Source organism: Oryzias latipes, chromosome 19, assembly GCF_053564925.1.
Source record: "Oryzias latipes strain Hd-rR chromosome 19, Olatipes_Hd-rR_3.1".
Lineage (NCBI taxonomy): Eukaryota > Metazoa > Chordata > Actinopteri > Beloniformes > Adrianichthyidae > Oryzias > Oryzias latipes.
This window is the reverse complement of record NC_136255.1, coordinates 15980799-15996076: the sequence shown is the minus strand read 5'-3', so window position 1 is coordinate 15996076 and position 15278 is coordinate 15980799. Positions and strand designations below refer to the sequence as shown.

Below are 15278 nucleotides of genomic sequence, written 5' to 3'. Positions count from 1 at the left end.
AAAACATCTGGAATAGACCTTTATAAAGTGTGTGACTGAACTTTCTGGATAGAACGCAGCTCTGCAGATTGAAGTATTCCAATAGATTTATGTGGGCTTTAATGTGAAATGAAAACTTTCCCTTATTAATAAAATTAAATAAAAGCGATAAAAAATAGTTTATAGCTTTTACTTATCTCCATGGATCACCGCATTTAACTGTACTACAGGTCAAATTGCCCATTTTTGAGGCAAATGCTTAAAGGTTATTTAATCCAAATAAATTAGATTGACAGCTCAACAAATTTTGAACAGAGAACAAACTTCCTTGGAATAAAACAGGAGTTCTCTGTGATATTTGTAACTGTATAGACTCCAGAAGCAGACAGGAAAAAAATATTTTTTCAATCAGACTTTGAACTTCTCTGTCAGAGATAAAATTTTACTCCTCCAGAATTAGAATTCTTGTTTGATGCTGCATGAATCAATATTCTTCCTGACACAACCAGGCTGTGATGTTATCAGGGATTGGGCTTCAACTTCATGTCCCACAAAATAAGCAGATGCTGTTTCTGGATTAAACAGAATAGTTAAAATTTAAGGAGAATCATTGAATCATTGAAGCGACAGGTTTTCAGCTCCTGGCCTTTTTTTGGTCCTGCTGGTTTCCCATGGTTGTGCTCATGTACATCCTCTGTGTTTAGCACTGTTTATTCCTTACTCAAAGTCTATCAAATCGCCAGTAGCTGACCTACGCCTTTGAGCCTTTTCCTCTAGTCAAGTTCTTATTGTTTCAACCTGGTCATCGATCGATTCTGTGTAGTAAGTGGATTAATCTTACCAAACCTGGCTCGCATTACAGATTTTTCTTTTAGATCCCCCTCCCTTGGACAATTTATTATAAACCTCCCCTTGTTTCTTTCCATCTTTTCCTGGTAAATCAATTTGGACTGTTACAATCAAACACTTTTCAACTATTCTTCTTCACCTCTGATGTGGCTTCACATGGAAATACAGAGAGTAAGACACAATATCATTGCCAGGTTTTACGTTAAGTAGAACCGAAGACGGACTATTTTACTGAAATTTCTTCCTCCTCTTCTGAGCAGAAGATCTTACCTTCATCTCCAGTCACCAGACGATTCACTCAGTTACCACGTTGAGGAGGAACATTTAGTGATCGCACCAAACACGCACCATGTCAAGCCCTAACAAAATTTAGACTTAACATTGCAGGAAGGATGACCAAAGGGATCGAAACATTCAAGAGAGTCAGTTTTGTTCTGTCATAGGGGGAGAACGTTCTAATATCCCACACATTTCAACGGTTCTCACCCTGCTCATTCCTATAGCCCACTCATACCAGATGGCCCTGACCAAAAAGAAAAGAGAGCGCCTTCACCTGTTTACTACACCGCATCTATTCACAGAACATTGTGAACTTTTCTGTTTTTTGAGCTACCTAAAATTTGACCAATTTTTTCCCCTTCAAATGGCCCACCACTTACACTGCAAAAAAATGTAGCCTAAGAGTAGGAGAAGAACACTAATGTTGAAAAAGCACTACAATTCAGAAAAATAATCTGTCCATGCAAAAAGTATTTTTAATTAACAAGAAATCCTATTATAAAATATCAAAATCTTGAAACAAGGAGTTCCAAGCATTTAAAAAAGGAAAATAGAAAGGAAACTGTTTGATAGAGCTATTACAAAATTTAATTTCATATAGTCTAGTAATAAGTATTTTTTTGCTAGTTTTAATTCAGTGGTTTTTATTTTTTGAGATTTTTGAGAAAAGCTTAGACGCTAAGAAGAACCTGTAACATATCTTGAATGTTGAAAACAAGGTTTCAAATCTTTGCAAGTATACATAGTTTGTAGTGTATGTGTCATGGTGCCTCTGTCAGTTTTCCTTCCCCTCCCAGCTCTGCTCTGCTCCTGACTCACCAGCTGTGACTACTCATCTCATCAACACCCTGCTATACTTAAGGAGACCCAGCTCCAGCATTCTTCACCAGTTCGTTAACCCTGATGGTGCCTAGTCAACCCTTAGACTCACGTCTGGCCCCCTTGTTTTTGTTCTCTCGTTAACTTTGTTTGTTTTTGCCTCAGGACTTCATGCCCCAAAAGTCACCTGAATCAGACTATTCCTCGAGCACCAGCTACCTTCCTGAATCCCCAGAGGAAAACACTTCCTCAAGATCTGCAGCCACACCACTCGCGAAGATCTCCAGCCACGCCACAAACTCCAAACTACATCAGAACCTCCAGCCACGCCAAACGCCAAAACCTCATTGGATAAATCCTTATAAATAAATAAATAAATCCTTATTACTAACCTAACCACTTACCTGTGTCCTCCTTCTGGGTTTCAGCATCTGGGTCTGTCTCGATTTCGGATCATGACAGTATGTCATTTACTGTTGTCTTACTCGATTGAAAAACAGTTCATCTTCATTCACGCTTTAACTGATCTGGACCAGAGTCATTTTGTGACTGTTTTGGGCCAGGGTGCCTTTGATTTCAGCTTGTACTAGAGTTGACTAAAGCAGACCTTCTAAGAGACAGACTCAGGCAACGGATCACGGGAAAAGCCCTAATTCAATTAAAATGGGCAATGTGCATCATAGCTTTTTTTCAAATCTCATCTTAAAAGAAACTTTATTGGTTTGCTGACAAAACCAAAAAAAACAAATTTTTTTAATAGGCTGACCAAGTCCTTTTTACATGGTTTTTGGAAGAAAAAATAAAAAGGAACTTTACATTTGCTGTTGTCTATTTCTCTACAGGAATAGACTAAAGTGGCACCAGAGACAAAAGGGAGTGACAATGGTCAACAACCTGGTTAGTTTCAGCAAAAGCTATTTTTCTCCAGTGCTTTTTCACCACAGATTCTTGCATAATGATGTCCAGTGGAGACATGAGGCATAACTCATCCTGATGCATTTGGACTATTGGGAGGGAAACTAATCAAAATATGACTGTGCAGCCTGTGGTCACCACTGTGTCTGCAGGGGGTTTCACTAACATATTTCCCAGCTGAGCAGGCCCTTGTCTCACATCTTGTTTCTGTGATGTTGCTGTAATTCTCTTCCTGCTGCCTGCATGGTCGGTAATTGCAATCATAATCATAGTGCTGTGTCTGGACTTTTTCACATTTTACTTTCCCAAGTCCAACATCTTTTATTGCCAACAAAATGTTTCAATATGAGTGTGATTTTGGTTTATTACAATAAATAGATAACATGGAGGACCTTAAAGATTTTCAACAACATTATTTCACCACGGTATGGATTTTACTGCTTTGAGCCACTTCTCATTCAAGCATCATCTCCATTTGATCAACTAGCCGGACCGTCTAATTGAAGAGGTGAGTGTTTATTGGCAAGTTGTCTCTTCAGTTATTCATGGCATGAGTATTATTATGAGTGTGTCCCACCTCTGTAGTCACTTATACCCATCAGCAACAGGCAGTCTTGGCCTCATTTTCCATTAAAATTTTGAAAAATCACTAAAAATACAATTACTGTAAAGCTTGTTTTATGTATTTAATGTTTCAAGCTTAAAACACTGTCGTTTCCACAGTATGAAGATCGCCAGCTATGCTTACGTTTTGACCAGGCATCGTCCAGGGTGATGTGTTTGGCCATGAAAATCTACAGCACATTAAACATATTTGCTTATTCTATCTTGTGCAAATGAAGTCACACAGGAACATAGAGCTATATCATTAAAATAAAGGCTGAAGTCAAGGCCTTAGTGACTTTTATGCAGGGGACATTTCAACAGTTTTTGACCTCAAAAGGATTCACATTTCCAAAAATTGACCACAGAAAGTTTCCAGTAGCAACGGTCATAAAAGCTTAATGAAAGTAACATTATTTTTGTCCTGCTGTGTGTAAATGTATTCATTGATAAATCCTCTCCTTAGAGCACAGAAGGCTGCTGCATACTTTTTCCAGCCTGAGAGTAAGTCATCTCTTTCACTTCATGTTGAAGGATTTATCTTTTCAGAGCTAATCTAAAAACATATTTAGGTTCTGAATATTTTTTTTTACTTTACCTATTTTAAATGCTTATTACATTTTTAAAAAACACAACAAGTTTGAATTCATAGCTTTATCGTGCAATTTCTTTTACCTTTGACTCTACATCTATTCCGTTAGGATTTCAGTTTAAAATTGTTGAAGATTTCCATTTTTTCTGATACTCTTTTATTCTGCTTACTATAAGTACATGAACGCTCTTGTTGGAAAGTGTTATTCTTAATTTCAGATTGACAGTTTTATTCTCAACAATGTGAAGTTATGTACTGAATTTTTGTAATTTTGCAAGGCTAAACTGTTCTTTTTCTTCAGCAGAAACTACAGTTACTTGCAGGAATTCAGTAATTGTTGACATTTTAGCAAAAAACATGTTTTTAGGTAAAGATTTTGTATTTTCTACTTGTTTCATGATAGATTTTTCCATTTTGGCTGCAGGAATAAGTGACCCAGCTTCCTAAAATGAACTGTTTATAACTTTATGAAGGAGTGTTTGGGGTGTCCTATGTCAGAGAAGGTAAAAAAAGGAAGCATCAGGCATTTGCAATTTGAGGAATAGGAACCCTCTTCTCAGAGAAGGCTACGTAGGCCTTTTTTACAGTACCTTAAAGTGGGACGATTTAGTTCTACTTGGATTTAAGGGAATTTTGCCAACGGACTTTGCTTTGGCCTCATTTTTTAAGTACTTTCTCGTATGGATTTAGTTGATTCAGGGGGAGAAACAGCGTCACTACAGCAGCCTTACAAACACTACTAACTGCAGTTACATGTGTAAAATGTCTTTGATCGGATCAAGGATCGGATTAGAATAGAACTGTGTACACAGGCCCAGAAAACCTTCATCCGATTATAACAAACATTTAAACATGCCACACTTTGGAATAAATCATTTTGACGTGCACAGAACTCTAAAATACCAGAAACGGATGTAGAAGAAGAAATAGCAAGTTCCGTTGTAAGCAAACAAAACTGTGGCATAAATGGTAAATGGCGTATACTTATATAGCGCTTTCTACCTTCTTTCGAAGGCCCAATGCGCTTTACAGTCACAGTCCCATTCACCCACACACACATGCACACACACATTCACACACTGGTGGCGGCTCCGCTGCCAAACACTGGCGCCAACCTCCCACCAGAGGCAAGGTGGGGTTCAGTGTCTTGCAAGGACACTTCGACACATGGGCGTGCAAGGCGGGAATCGAACCTGCAATCTTACGATCATGGGTCGACCGCCCTACCGCTGCACCACAGCCGCCCCAGAGCAACATGATCTTCTAAAAATGCTTTTACTATTGTTATGATTATTATTAAGTGCCTCTTTGCTCATAATTTTCTAAATCCGTGCGGCCAGCACTTTATTATTGGCCAGGCGGACCCGGAAGATGGGTAGGGATTAGGTTAATACGTGCCAACAACATTTAATATCCATGCGGTCAATGCTACAATGTGCATCTTGGCTGCACGTAAATATGTGGGAATAATATCAACCTTTATTTTGTCTGGACACAACTGGTAACACAAATCCACATGATTATTTACATGGTTTCTCAGGACTGCGTGGAGCGGCATTCCTGCATTGAAAAGCCACCTCTGCCAGCTCACACACCATTCCAAAGCCACTCCTCTGCTTGGATACACAGTTCTCCCGGGAGACAGTCTGCAGCTTTCGCAGTCGACATAACTCAGCTAATTCCTCCACATGGTGTGTGGAGGTATGTCAATGAGCTTGTGAGGTGTCGCCGGCGACATCTCCAGCGTTAAAGGGTTAACATTGGTGCTTAAGAGGAAAAATATACAAAAAAATATCCAATTGTGAAAAAAATGAAGGGTTAAATGTTATAGAAGCACATTAAGTTGTGCAAATGAACATGAGTAAAATAGAGTGAAACAGTGTGTAAACATATGAACTTGTGCAAAAGGTTGCATTCAAAGTATTACCATAAAAACTGGGGAAAAACATTGATTTTAGCATAAGAGGAAATATTACCTCCAGAGGCTGGTCTTTTGAGGAACTGCACCATTTGGTTCTGCAGGGTTACATTCTGAACGAATTAGCACCATGCAAACATTACAGATACTTTTAAAGTCAACTTTAAGAATAAGAACAGAGATTATCTCCCCTCCAAAAACAAGACGATAGAAAGCAGGACAAAAGGAATTCTGTGCTCCAACAACAACATTTAAGGGTCTTTGGGCATTAGTATTTGGGCACATCTATGCAAAAAATACTGAGATGGAGATGCTTTTTTCCCTTTTTTTTAAATAGGACTGGCTTAAAGCACTGATGGACACAAATTAAAGAAACTTTTTTTTAAAGACATTAAGCTACAATCTACTGTCAGTCATTTGAATTGACTGACAGCATCTCTATCGAAGGCTCTTCGGTCAAAGTTGTTTTTTCATTTTTAAAAGGACGTTAGAATATTCAATATCTAAACATTACATCTACTGAATTCAGGTGTTTTAATTGCTTTAAAGAAAGTTTGGCATTACTTAAAACAGTTTAAATGTGTTTGTTTGTTTTCCACAACAAGGAAAATGAAAATTGGCAAAGACAATTCTTTTCATCAACCTGGAGGACGTTTAGATGCACTTATTTCCCTTCAAGGGCAGTGCTGTTGTAATGTAACTATGCAGAAAATTCACCAGAATACAAATTCAATTCCTGTAGTTGCTGGGAGACAAATAGACAGCAATAAAAAACAGCAACCGCAAGTGTTTGCCTTGGCAGAAGACTTAATTGGGGCAGCTCTCCGACAGTCTGTAATTTTCTTATCACCTCTGTGTTCTTTTCAGCTGCCACGCATACATTATACTCATCCTTTGTGCTGTTTTTGCAAAATGCCAGGAATGTGTTTGTGTGTGTTTGTACTGTTGTTGATTCTGCTTTCTAAACCCATGTATGACATCCGATTTAGCACAGCAAAATCTAGCTGTGTTGCTTCTCCCCTGAGACAGAACCCCGCCAGGAATAAAAACAGAAGTCTTTCTTAAAAGGACATGAAAGGGGACCCTTTATAAATCCAATGTAGATTATAATGAGAAAACCTTTCTGTTTTATTTTCTCCAATGGCTCTTTTAGCTCAGCTCGGTCAACATGTGATCTGCTTATTGTTTCTAATGACTCTTGCAAGAGAAAAATAGCGTTTTTTTTCCCCCCTAATAGGGAGGTAGATCTCCAATGTACGATAAGACATGAAAAAGATAATGCAGAGTAACACACTGAATCCACTGTCCTGGCTTTGGGAAGTGCTGAGCATGCATGGTCCGCCGTGGCGTCAGGTAGCCCACAGTGTCTCCCTCCAACTGTCCAGCCCAATTATCCCGGGGAGATTAAACCCAATTAACATGTGCAATAATGGTTTGCCCCTGGTTCTAAATTCATCAGCTTAAGTCATCAAAGGCATCTAGTCTATCCAGAAGCACCTTACCAAAAAGTGGGGAGGGCAAAGCTTGCTTTGCCCCCAGTTAAATTAGGCTTCATTATTTTTTTCTAATCTTTATAATTCATCTATATTGGAACTTGGCAAAAACAAATAAATTCAATTCAAATAATTTGTTTTAAATCTAAATTTAAATTTAAATAATTTCTCTTTTCTTATTATTTTTACATTTTAAAAGGCCTTAGATACTAATTTTAAAACTCAAACGGTGAAACACAGTGGAAAAACTTTATGCTTTTATAATGGAGAACTTTTCCAGTCTGTTAAAGACTCAATCCGATGAAAATATTGTTTTTGGTGTTTTAACATGTTCTTGATGCTTTTTTTCTCATGATGGAGGACATACATAGAGAAAATGATGCTTTAAAATACATGTCTGGGTATTTCTATTTTAAAAATTTTGTAAATCAAGAGCAGATGAAAAAATGCATTTTTAAAAAGGCCGTATTTTTGACGTAAAAAATACCCTGGGTGGGACCACAAGCTCCCTGCTCCGCTCCATTCTGATGCATCCACTTAGAGATGAATAGATCCATGTTTGTCTTTGTTTTCCTCTTCCGAACTGGCATCTGGCTCAAGAAAGGGTGTAAGAGACTGTAAGCTAACATGAAAACAAAGAGCTCTCAAGGAGGGGAAGAGGGGGCTGGTTGCTCCATGTCAACAGTCTGGTTACAACTCAGTGGCTAATTTCTAATGAACTGCTGTAACTCTACAGAAACTTTGTCCTAGAAAGCCAAAAAGTTTTTTATTCTAGGCTAAAAACAGCATTACCACAATTAAAAGACCACTGGCAAGGCTTTCAAAATAGATCGAAAGATGATCGGAGTGGGACTTTAAAGCCTAAAAACATATATTTTTATTGATTTGTGATGTTTTTATAAAGACTTACAATGTGTTCTGAAATTAGCTTGTTATAATTGATGCTCAAGGACATGAAGTTTTAGCTGTACTCAGTGCAATATATTAATATTCTGTAGGACATACATGTTTTCTTATGCAGAAATTCAAACTGCAAAAAGGTGCAATACAAATGTATCCAACATGTTTTATTCAAAGGACAATATATATTTAAATAAGAACCAGGACAAACGCAACCTGAGAAAAAGCTGGACCTGCAGACCTTCTACTCCTGCTGTTAAATGGAGATTTAATTAGGTTTAAGATGACTAAGGGAGTTTTGTATTGGTTTTATTTATTTTTCATTTTAATTTATAGAATACTGTCAGCAAGACAGTTATTTTTAACCTTTAGCTTGGCCTTTTGAATTAATTTCTTGACAAGAAGCCACCAATCTTGTGCGGCTGGCTAAGTGGCCACAGACACAGCTCGAGTAGATTTTTCTGATGCTTATGTTTGTACTGAGCAAGAGGCACAGGTTTTCTTAGTGAAGCTAAGTTTTTAATTCCACAGTTTATTTTCGGTGATCTAGATTCGTCATTCAGCTCCTTTCACACCGTCTCCTTATGACTCGTCCCACCTTCCCATGGTTTTGTTGATGGTAGAACCACATATTTGAGAGATCGCATAAGAGAACAGAACCATTGAGAAATATTCTCAGTTCAGGACAGTGTGGCCACTTTGACCTATCAACATCAATTTCCATGCAAATAATAGGCTTATAGTTGATTGTGGCAGCACAAGCCCACATCAATGTTCTGGCCAAAAGATTTGTTTTGTTTTTACATTAATAGCTTGATAACATGCCTCACGTCTACGTTGGACCATAGAGGAAGCGGCTTTGTCGGGAAAAAAATCTGCATGTTTCTCTCAACCTACAGACATCTGTTTTTTACTTCAGAGTTTTTCCATGAAAATCACAAACATGCAAGAAGAAGAGGCTTTGTAGCATAGGATGAGCTGGGGGAAAAAATTCTAAATACTGTATGTAAAAAACATTTTCTGTGGTGTCTCTAAAGCAAAAAAAAAAGAGAGGACCGCTGGTTTCAAAAATGCAAAACAAAAACGCTGACCCTTTTCTAAAACAAAATATAATGAAAACAGAACTGATCCAGAATCTGTCTAAATGTACATCCGGCATAACTTTTTCATTTTCTCTGTCTTGTGTGCATTATATAAAAAAGTGCAAGCCAGTTACTGTGTCATATCCAGCAGGAACAGGATTGGAAACTCTGATGAACATTTACACAAAACAGCCCCAAATTATACTTTGAGCATAATGACACAATGAGAGTTAATGGATACATTTGTTGAAAAAAATTAATATAAAACACAAGAAAAAAAGCAGAAATTGATAAAAGATTTATAAATAAAAACAAGAAGGCAATTTATCATTTCAAGCAATCAAAACAAAAAAAATCAAATACATTGATTAGTCTTTATTTAATTGCATTTCCATGTAACTACATTAACATTCACAGTTAAATGATGCCAATATAATTACTCTAAATACACAAGTTTACACTATTACATACAGTGTGTGACATATTGAATCCAATAAATGTGAAGTTTGTCAAACAGGTAATTAATTGCTTTAAAAGGGAGTAGGGCATGAACAAATGTATTTAATGCTACTTCTATTATGCTTTACCTAACTCTTTTTTTAACTTATGTATCATATTCAGATTCTTAATTTTAATAATAGACATTATTTTATTCCATAAAATACTTACAAAAATTACATTATTTGTAAAAAAAAAAATAACAAGTTCCTACTACATTGCTAGAGTGGATTTGGTGTTTGGATTAACACAGTACAAACTAGTTTTTACATCAGTAATAAATCAATGTGAAGCACTATTAATCACTTTACCCATTAAATGTCCGCTCATTCATGTCTTACAAAAAGTTTGAAGCAATGACGCATAAAATGATCAGAAATGCCACAAATTATGTATATTTTTGTGTCGGTCTGTTTTTTTGTTTTTTTAAAGGAGTCATTTTCTTCAATTAGGTGAACGTTTTAGTTTTACTTTTTCTGAGACTTCATAGGAAAAGCAAAAATGTTTTTATAAATAGGGTAAAACTAATTTCTGACTTTAGCAAACATGTACCGGTAGTTTATCACTCAAAAATTGATTTGAAAAGCAAGTTATGAATAAAGTATCTGTTTATTTAATATGTATGCTCTCTAGACAGTAGTTTAAAAGTCAGCGCAGGTCATCATTCATATTTAGTCTTTAAGCAAGTTTGCCAGAAGGGAAATAAATTGAACCAGCAGATCATCAGTCTCAGCATGCACTCATGCGAACATACAGAATAACTTCAGACTGTGGGCAGTCAGCATATTGTTCAAGCGCAGCCAAAATCAACTCCTGTTCAAAAGATCATTCTATCAAATTACAATAGACATTCATGCAGACGGACATGATTTATGTGGCCGGGCCCTGTTTCAGATGGAAACGGACAGGATTATCTGGTGCAACTGGTTGGCAGCACGGGTGAGTAAATCTGCTCCAAGTGAAGGCTGATTTATAACGGCTGTGAGGCTGATGGTGTTGAAGATTAACCGAATGGCTTATATCCAGGGTTCTGCCTTCTGCCCAGCAGGATTTCTACCCGTCCCAGGCTCCCAAACTGCAATCTGTCCGTCCCAAACAGTGTGGCAGCTGCTTCACACAGGTGCCAACCTGCATTTTTAGACCACGGGTGTGACTTCACATCAGTAGCGGTTTTAGGCACGGGCCATACGGGCGATCGCCCGGGGCGGAAAAATGACGGAGGGGCGGCGCCAGCGGCTCAGCTCTTGTAAAATACTTTATGCACCACGATTGGTTTACTTATATCACAGAGTTTGTAACAGCCTGAAACCTGGCGGCGCCCCCGCCCCGCAGCTGCGCTCCCTCCTGTCTTTGAGAAGTAGACGCAAATGTGTGTGAGAAGGAGAAGGGAGGGGGCGCGGGCTGAAGGGTGCAGGCTGAGAGGTGAGCACGGAGCGCAAAACGCATGCGCAAACCTGGCTGGATCTTCTTCCAGGGGGGCAACGGTCGCGGGCCGCGGCTCAGTGCTTGATGAAAAATGAAAATAAAAATTGCGCCGCCATGTAGCGAATTGGCGCCCCTGGGTGCAGCTGCACGCGCTCCTGCTGGAAATGTTTGACGAACGGGGGGCTGCGGGTATAAAAAAGGTATAAAAAAATCATGCTTTTTTGGTTATTTTTGTGTGAAATGCCCAAATAAAAAATGGGAAAACAAAAAAAATTCTTCACTTAGATGACAGTTGGTTTAGTCGACAGACTTGATACCTATGTCAGGACATTTATGCTAAATGCAAAAACATCTGAAATCTGGAGAAAAAAGGTCAAAGCTGGTGCCCAATTTAGAAAGAAAAGAGAAGAAGAGGAGAAAAGAGACAAAGAAAAGGGTATTATCGCATAGCTGGATGCACGTTTTCTAAATTCGAATGCTACCTGCCCTACAACAACAACAACAACGTTGCAGAGGAAAAATCTCTTGTTTGGTCTATCATGACCAAAACTGAAGTAGGCCCAAATATTGCAAATAACGTCATTTTTAAGATATTTATTCTTAAATGTTTGCTCTGCCTTAACTTGTAACATTAGTTATGATTCGTGTGTCTGTCTGCTCTGCTGTAACACAACGTTTTTGTTGTGTTTTATTGTTGTATATTAGTTCATAATGTCAAATAAGCTGTGATGGTAGCATGCTGCTGATGCTGATGCTGCTGCTGCTGCTGCTGCTGCTGCTGCTGCTGATGCTGCTGCTGCTGCTGCTGTTAGCTTTTCAAAACTCCAGTTGATCAAGTCATACCTGAGATCACCAATGTCTCAGGAGCAACTCACTAACCTGCTGTTGTTAGTATCAATCATTCAGGGGGGGAGCAGATTTCATATGATGACGTTATTGACAAGCTTGCATCAGGAAGGCCACAAAGGTTAGGTTTAGTTAGTGTTTTCTGTTCTTAGTGCTGCAGTTATTTATTCTAGTGTATTATTAGTGTGATTTGTAGTTTATAATATTTATTTCAGATTATTTGTGTTTGATTAAATATTTCCTAACTGTATTTTCAGTTACAATAAATGGACAAAGTGACTCTATGGGGGGGGGGGGGGGGGGGCGCCAGAGGAGGGTCTCGCCCGGGGAGTAATTCAGGGTAGAACCGCCACTGCTTCACATCTACCATTATCACCAAGTTCCTTCACTTGGTACTAGAGGAATAAAACGGTGTGAATGTGGAGCTGAAAGTGACAAAAACACAAACAAACATAGCAAATCATCCATTTTAGTAAAATGATCAACTTTTGACATCACTCATTAATCTTAGGAGTTAAGACGATAAGAGCTGTGGCTAATTATTAGTCTGAGTAATGACTCATCTGTTATTGTTACTAGTGGTTGCAAATTTTGACTGTGAGAAAAGCACACTCATACCAGCACACCCTGAAAACCTATAGTTGACAGTGGGAGAATGCTTCAAGTAATAATTCAATCAGCTATTTCATTTTGAAAAGAAGTCACGTGAAAAAATGTTTTTTAACCATTTAACTCTATGAAACAACAAATCTGTGACTGGCGATACGTTTAGAACACATTTAAATGGTAATACATTTGTGCAAACTTTTAACTTTTTTTTCACTTTGACACAATTATAATTCATAAACTAAATATGTGCACATTTCTTTTAAGAATATAAAAGTAAAACATAACAAATACATGTTAATACATTTTTGCTACACAGAATACTCAAAAGAGGAGTGGGATTGCACCAAAGCAATAAAATAAAATAAGCTTTTAGCAAGGTAACTTTTTGTTAAGGTGCGGCTAATTTTTCCAAAGAAGCTTGTGATTAACATGATATGTGAGATTTTAATATCATAAATATGTTAATGCAATCCAACAAAAAGATGAAGGTTGTAAATGTTTTCTTTGAAGGTAAACAATAAAGATTTTTTCTGATGAAGGACAACTCCCTAATTTGTGTTAAAAGGTTTAACGCTAACCCAGAAACCCAAAAACACACATTGAGTGTGTTTTGATGTTGATAAAAATACAGTTTTTTTGGAGAAAAACATATAAATGCACCTGGTTTCCCTATTTTCACTATACCTCCCCTTTGCAAAATGGTATTCTATTTAAATATACTACAAGTATACTTAGTCTATACTAAAGGTGAGGCAGTATATTTGAAGTTTACTTTTTATATTATCTACATATAGTAACTTTAATATCTTCCAATGTATTCTGGAGAAGCATTCACTGAGTGTACTTCCTACACTACATGGTCTAAAGTAGTAAGTAATGAAATAATACAATTAATAAAATAAAACTTCAAGTGTATTACATATTTTTCGCTCAGGGTCACAAACATATTATACCATCGATCCCAGTTCCTTTTCCTGATGAAAGTGGAATGTTGTCTATTCTCTGGGTTTCCTGTAACCCTGACCCTGGTTAAGGAAATCATATTCCACGTTAAATGGAATTTTAAAAATCTGATTGATTAAAGAAGCCATTTATAATTTAGTTAATTCTGTACAGTCAAAACATGTGAACAGAAACGTTGGACAAATGGACAAAATAGTAATAATTTAAATAATGACTTCGAAAATTGAATGAAACCATCAAATCTGTGACTAGTGAGGGTTTTGAAATGTTTTAATGTATAAATGCAAAGTTAAAATCGCCCAAACATAATTTATCCACTTAACCCTGCATTGAGAGATCATTTATACTGATGCTTTTCCGTTACACTTGATTGACGTTGAAACCTGCAGATGATTGAGTCTGTGAGTAGAGGATTTAAACAGTCAAACTGGCCCATAACTGATTTCCTGGCTCTGAAACTGGCAGTAAAATGTGTATCTCAAACAACATGAACCATAAGAAATTTTGAAAAAGTGAAATAAATTCATTGACAGAGGCAGCAAAAGAGGTGACCTCCCTGCAGGCACAGGTTGATGTGATCCACACCGTACAGGCTTTACACTGTTTTTCATTGTGCACTTCAATAAACCCACTTACAACAACATGCATGGATTTTTCTCCTTCTTTTAGCGGCGATGGAACAACACTGTCATCCTTGAGCTGTGTCATGACTGCTGTGTGTTTCTCATTATCGGCAGCAGATTTTCAGGCACTGCAGGAGAGCATGTTATCATTGGAGTGGAATTAGCAGTAATCTATGCTTTCTCAAATGGTATTGGAATAATTTACTGCACACAAACTGCTTAGGAACGCATGCAGTGTGCATATCTAACCAAAAAAGAAATCGATTTAGTATCCTTTTTCCCCTTCTCACGGGAATATGTACTGATTACGTCTTCTTTTGTCTAAATTTTGATAAACCTTCTTTAAAAACAGCTAAATGATAGAGAATTCCTGCTACTCTTTCTTTCTTTTTAATCAAAATTAATACTTCCCCTCTAGATTGAATTTAAAGTTAAATTTAAAATCACTTTATTACTTTTCAAAGGTCAAATATACTTTTTTGGTGTTTTAAAAGTGATTGAATAAAAATCACTGCAGTTGCTTCAAAAGTGACTGCCATGGAAGTCAGGAAGAAACCTCTGATTATGTGCACTGTTGTTTCAAAAGCACATTGTGAAGATAATTCAGTGCACAGCCTTTTCCATTAACGTCTGCATCATCACAATTTTTTGTTGATGGCATCCTTTTGCTACTTTAGGTATTGGTTCTTGATAAAATGCTTAGCAAGTATATTATTTTACTAACAAAACTTCAATTTAATGATTCAGCCCTATGTTTTTCCAGTATAGAGACACCACACTTATACACATCAATGTTTTATTTTAACTTAACAATTCAAAAAAACAAATTAATTTAAAATAAAAGTTTTGTTAGTGTTCTTTCTTAGTAATAGTGATATTATTCTG

At 37.2% G+C, this 15278-nt stretch overlaps 1 long non-coding RNA gene across 1 annotated transcript; it reads left to right on the top strand.

Annotated features, from left to right (window-relative positions):
* Nucleotides 1–1873: 1873 nt before the first annotated feature.
* On the top strand, nt 1874–2322 carry LOC144987989 (uncharacterized). The gene is made up of 2 exons (XR_013651685.1): nt 1874–2013; nt 2092–2322. It is a non-coding gene; the product is annotated as an uncharacterized LOC144987989 (long non-coding RNA).
* Nucleotides 2323–15278: the final 12956 nt, after the last annotated feature.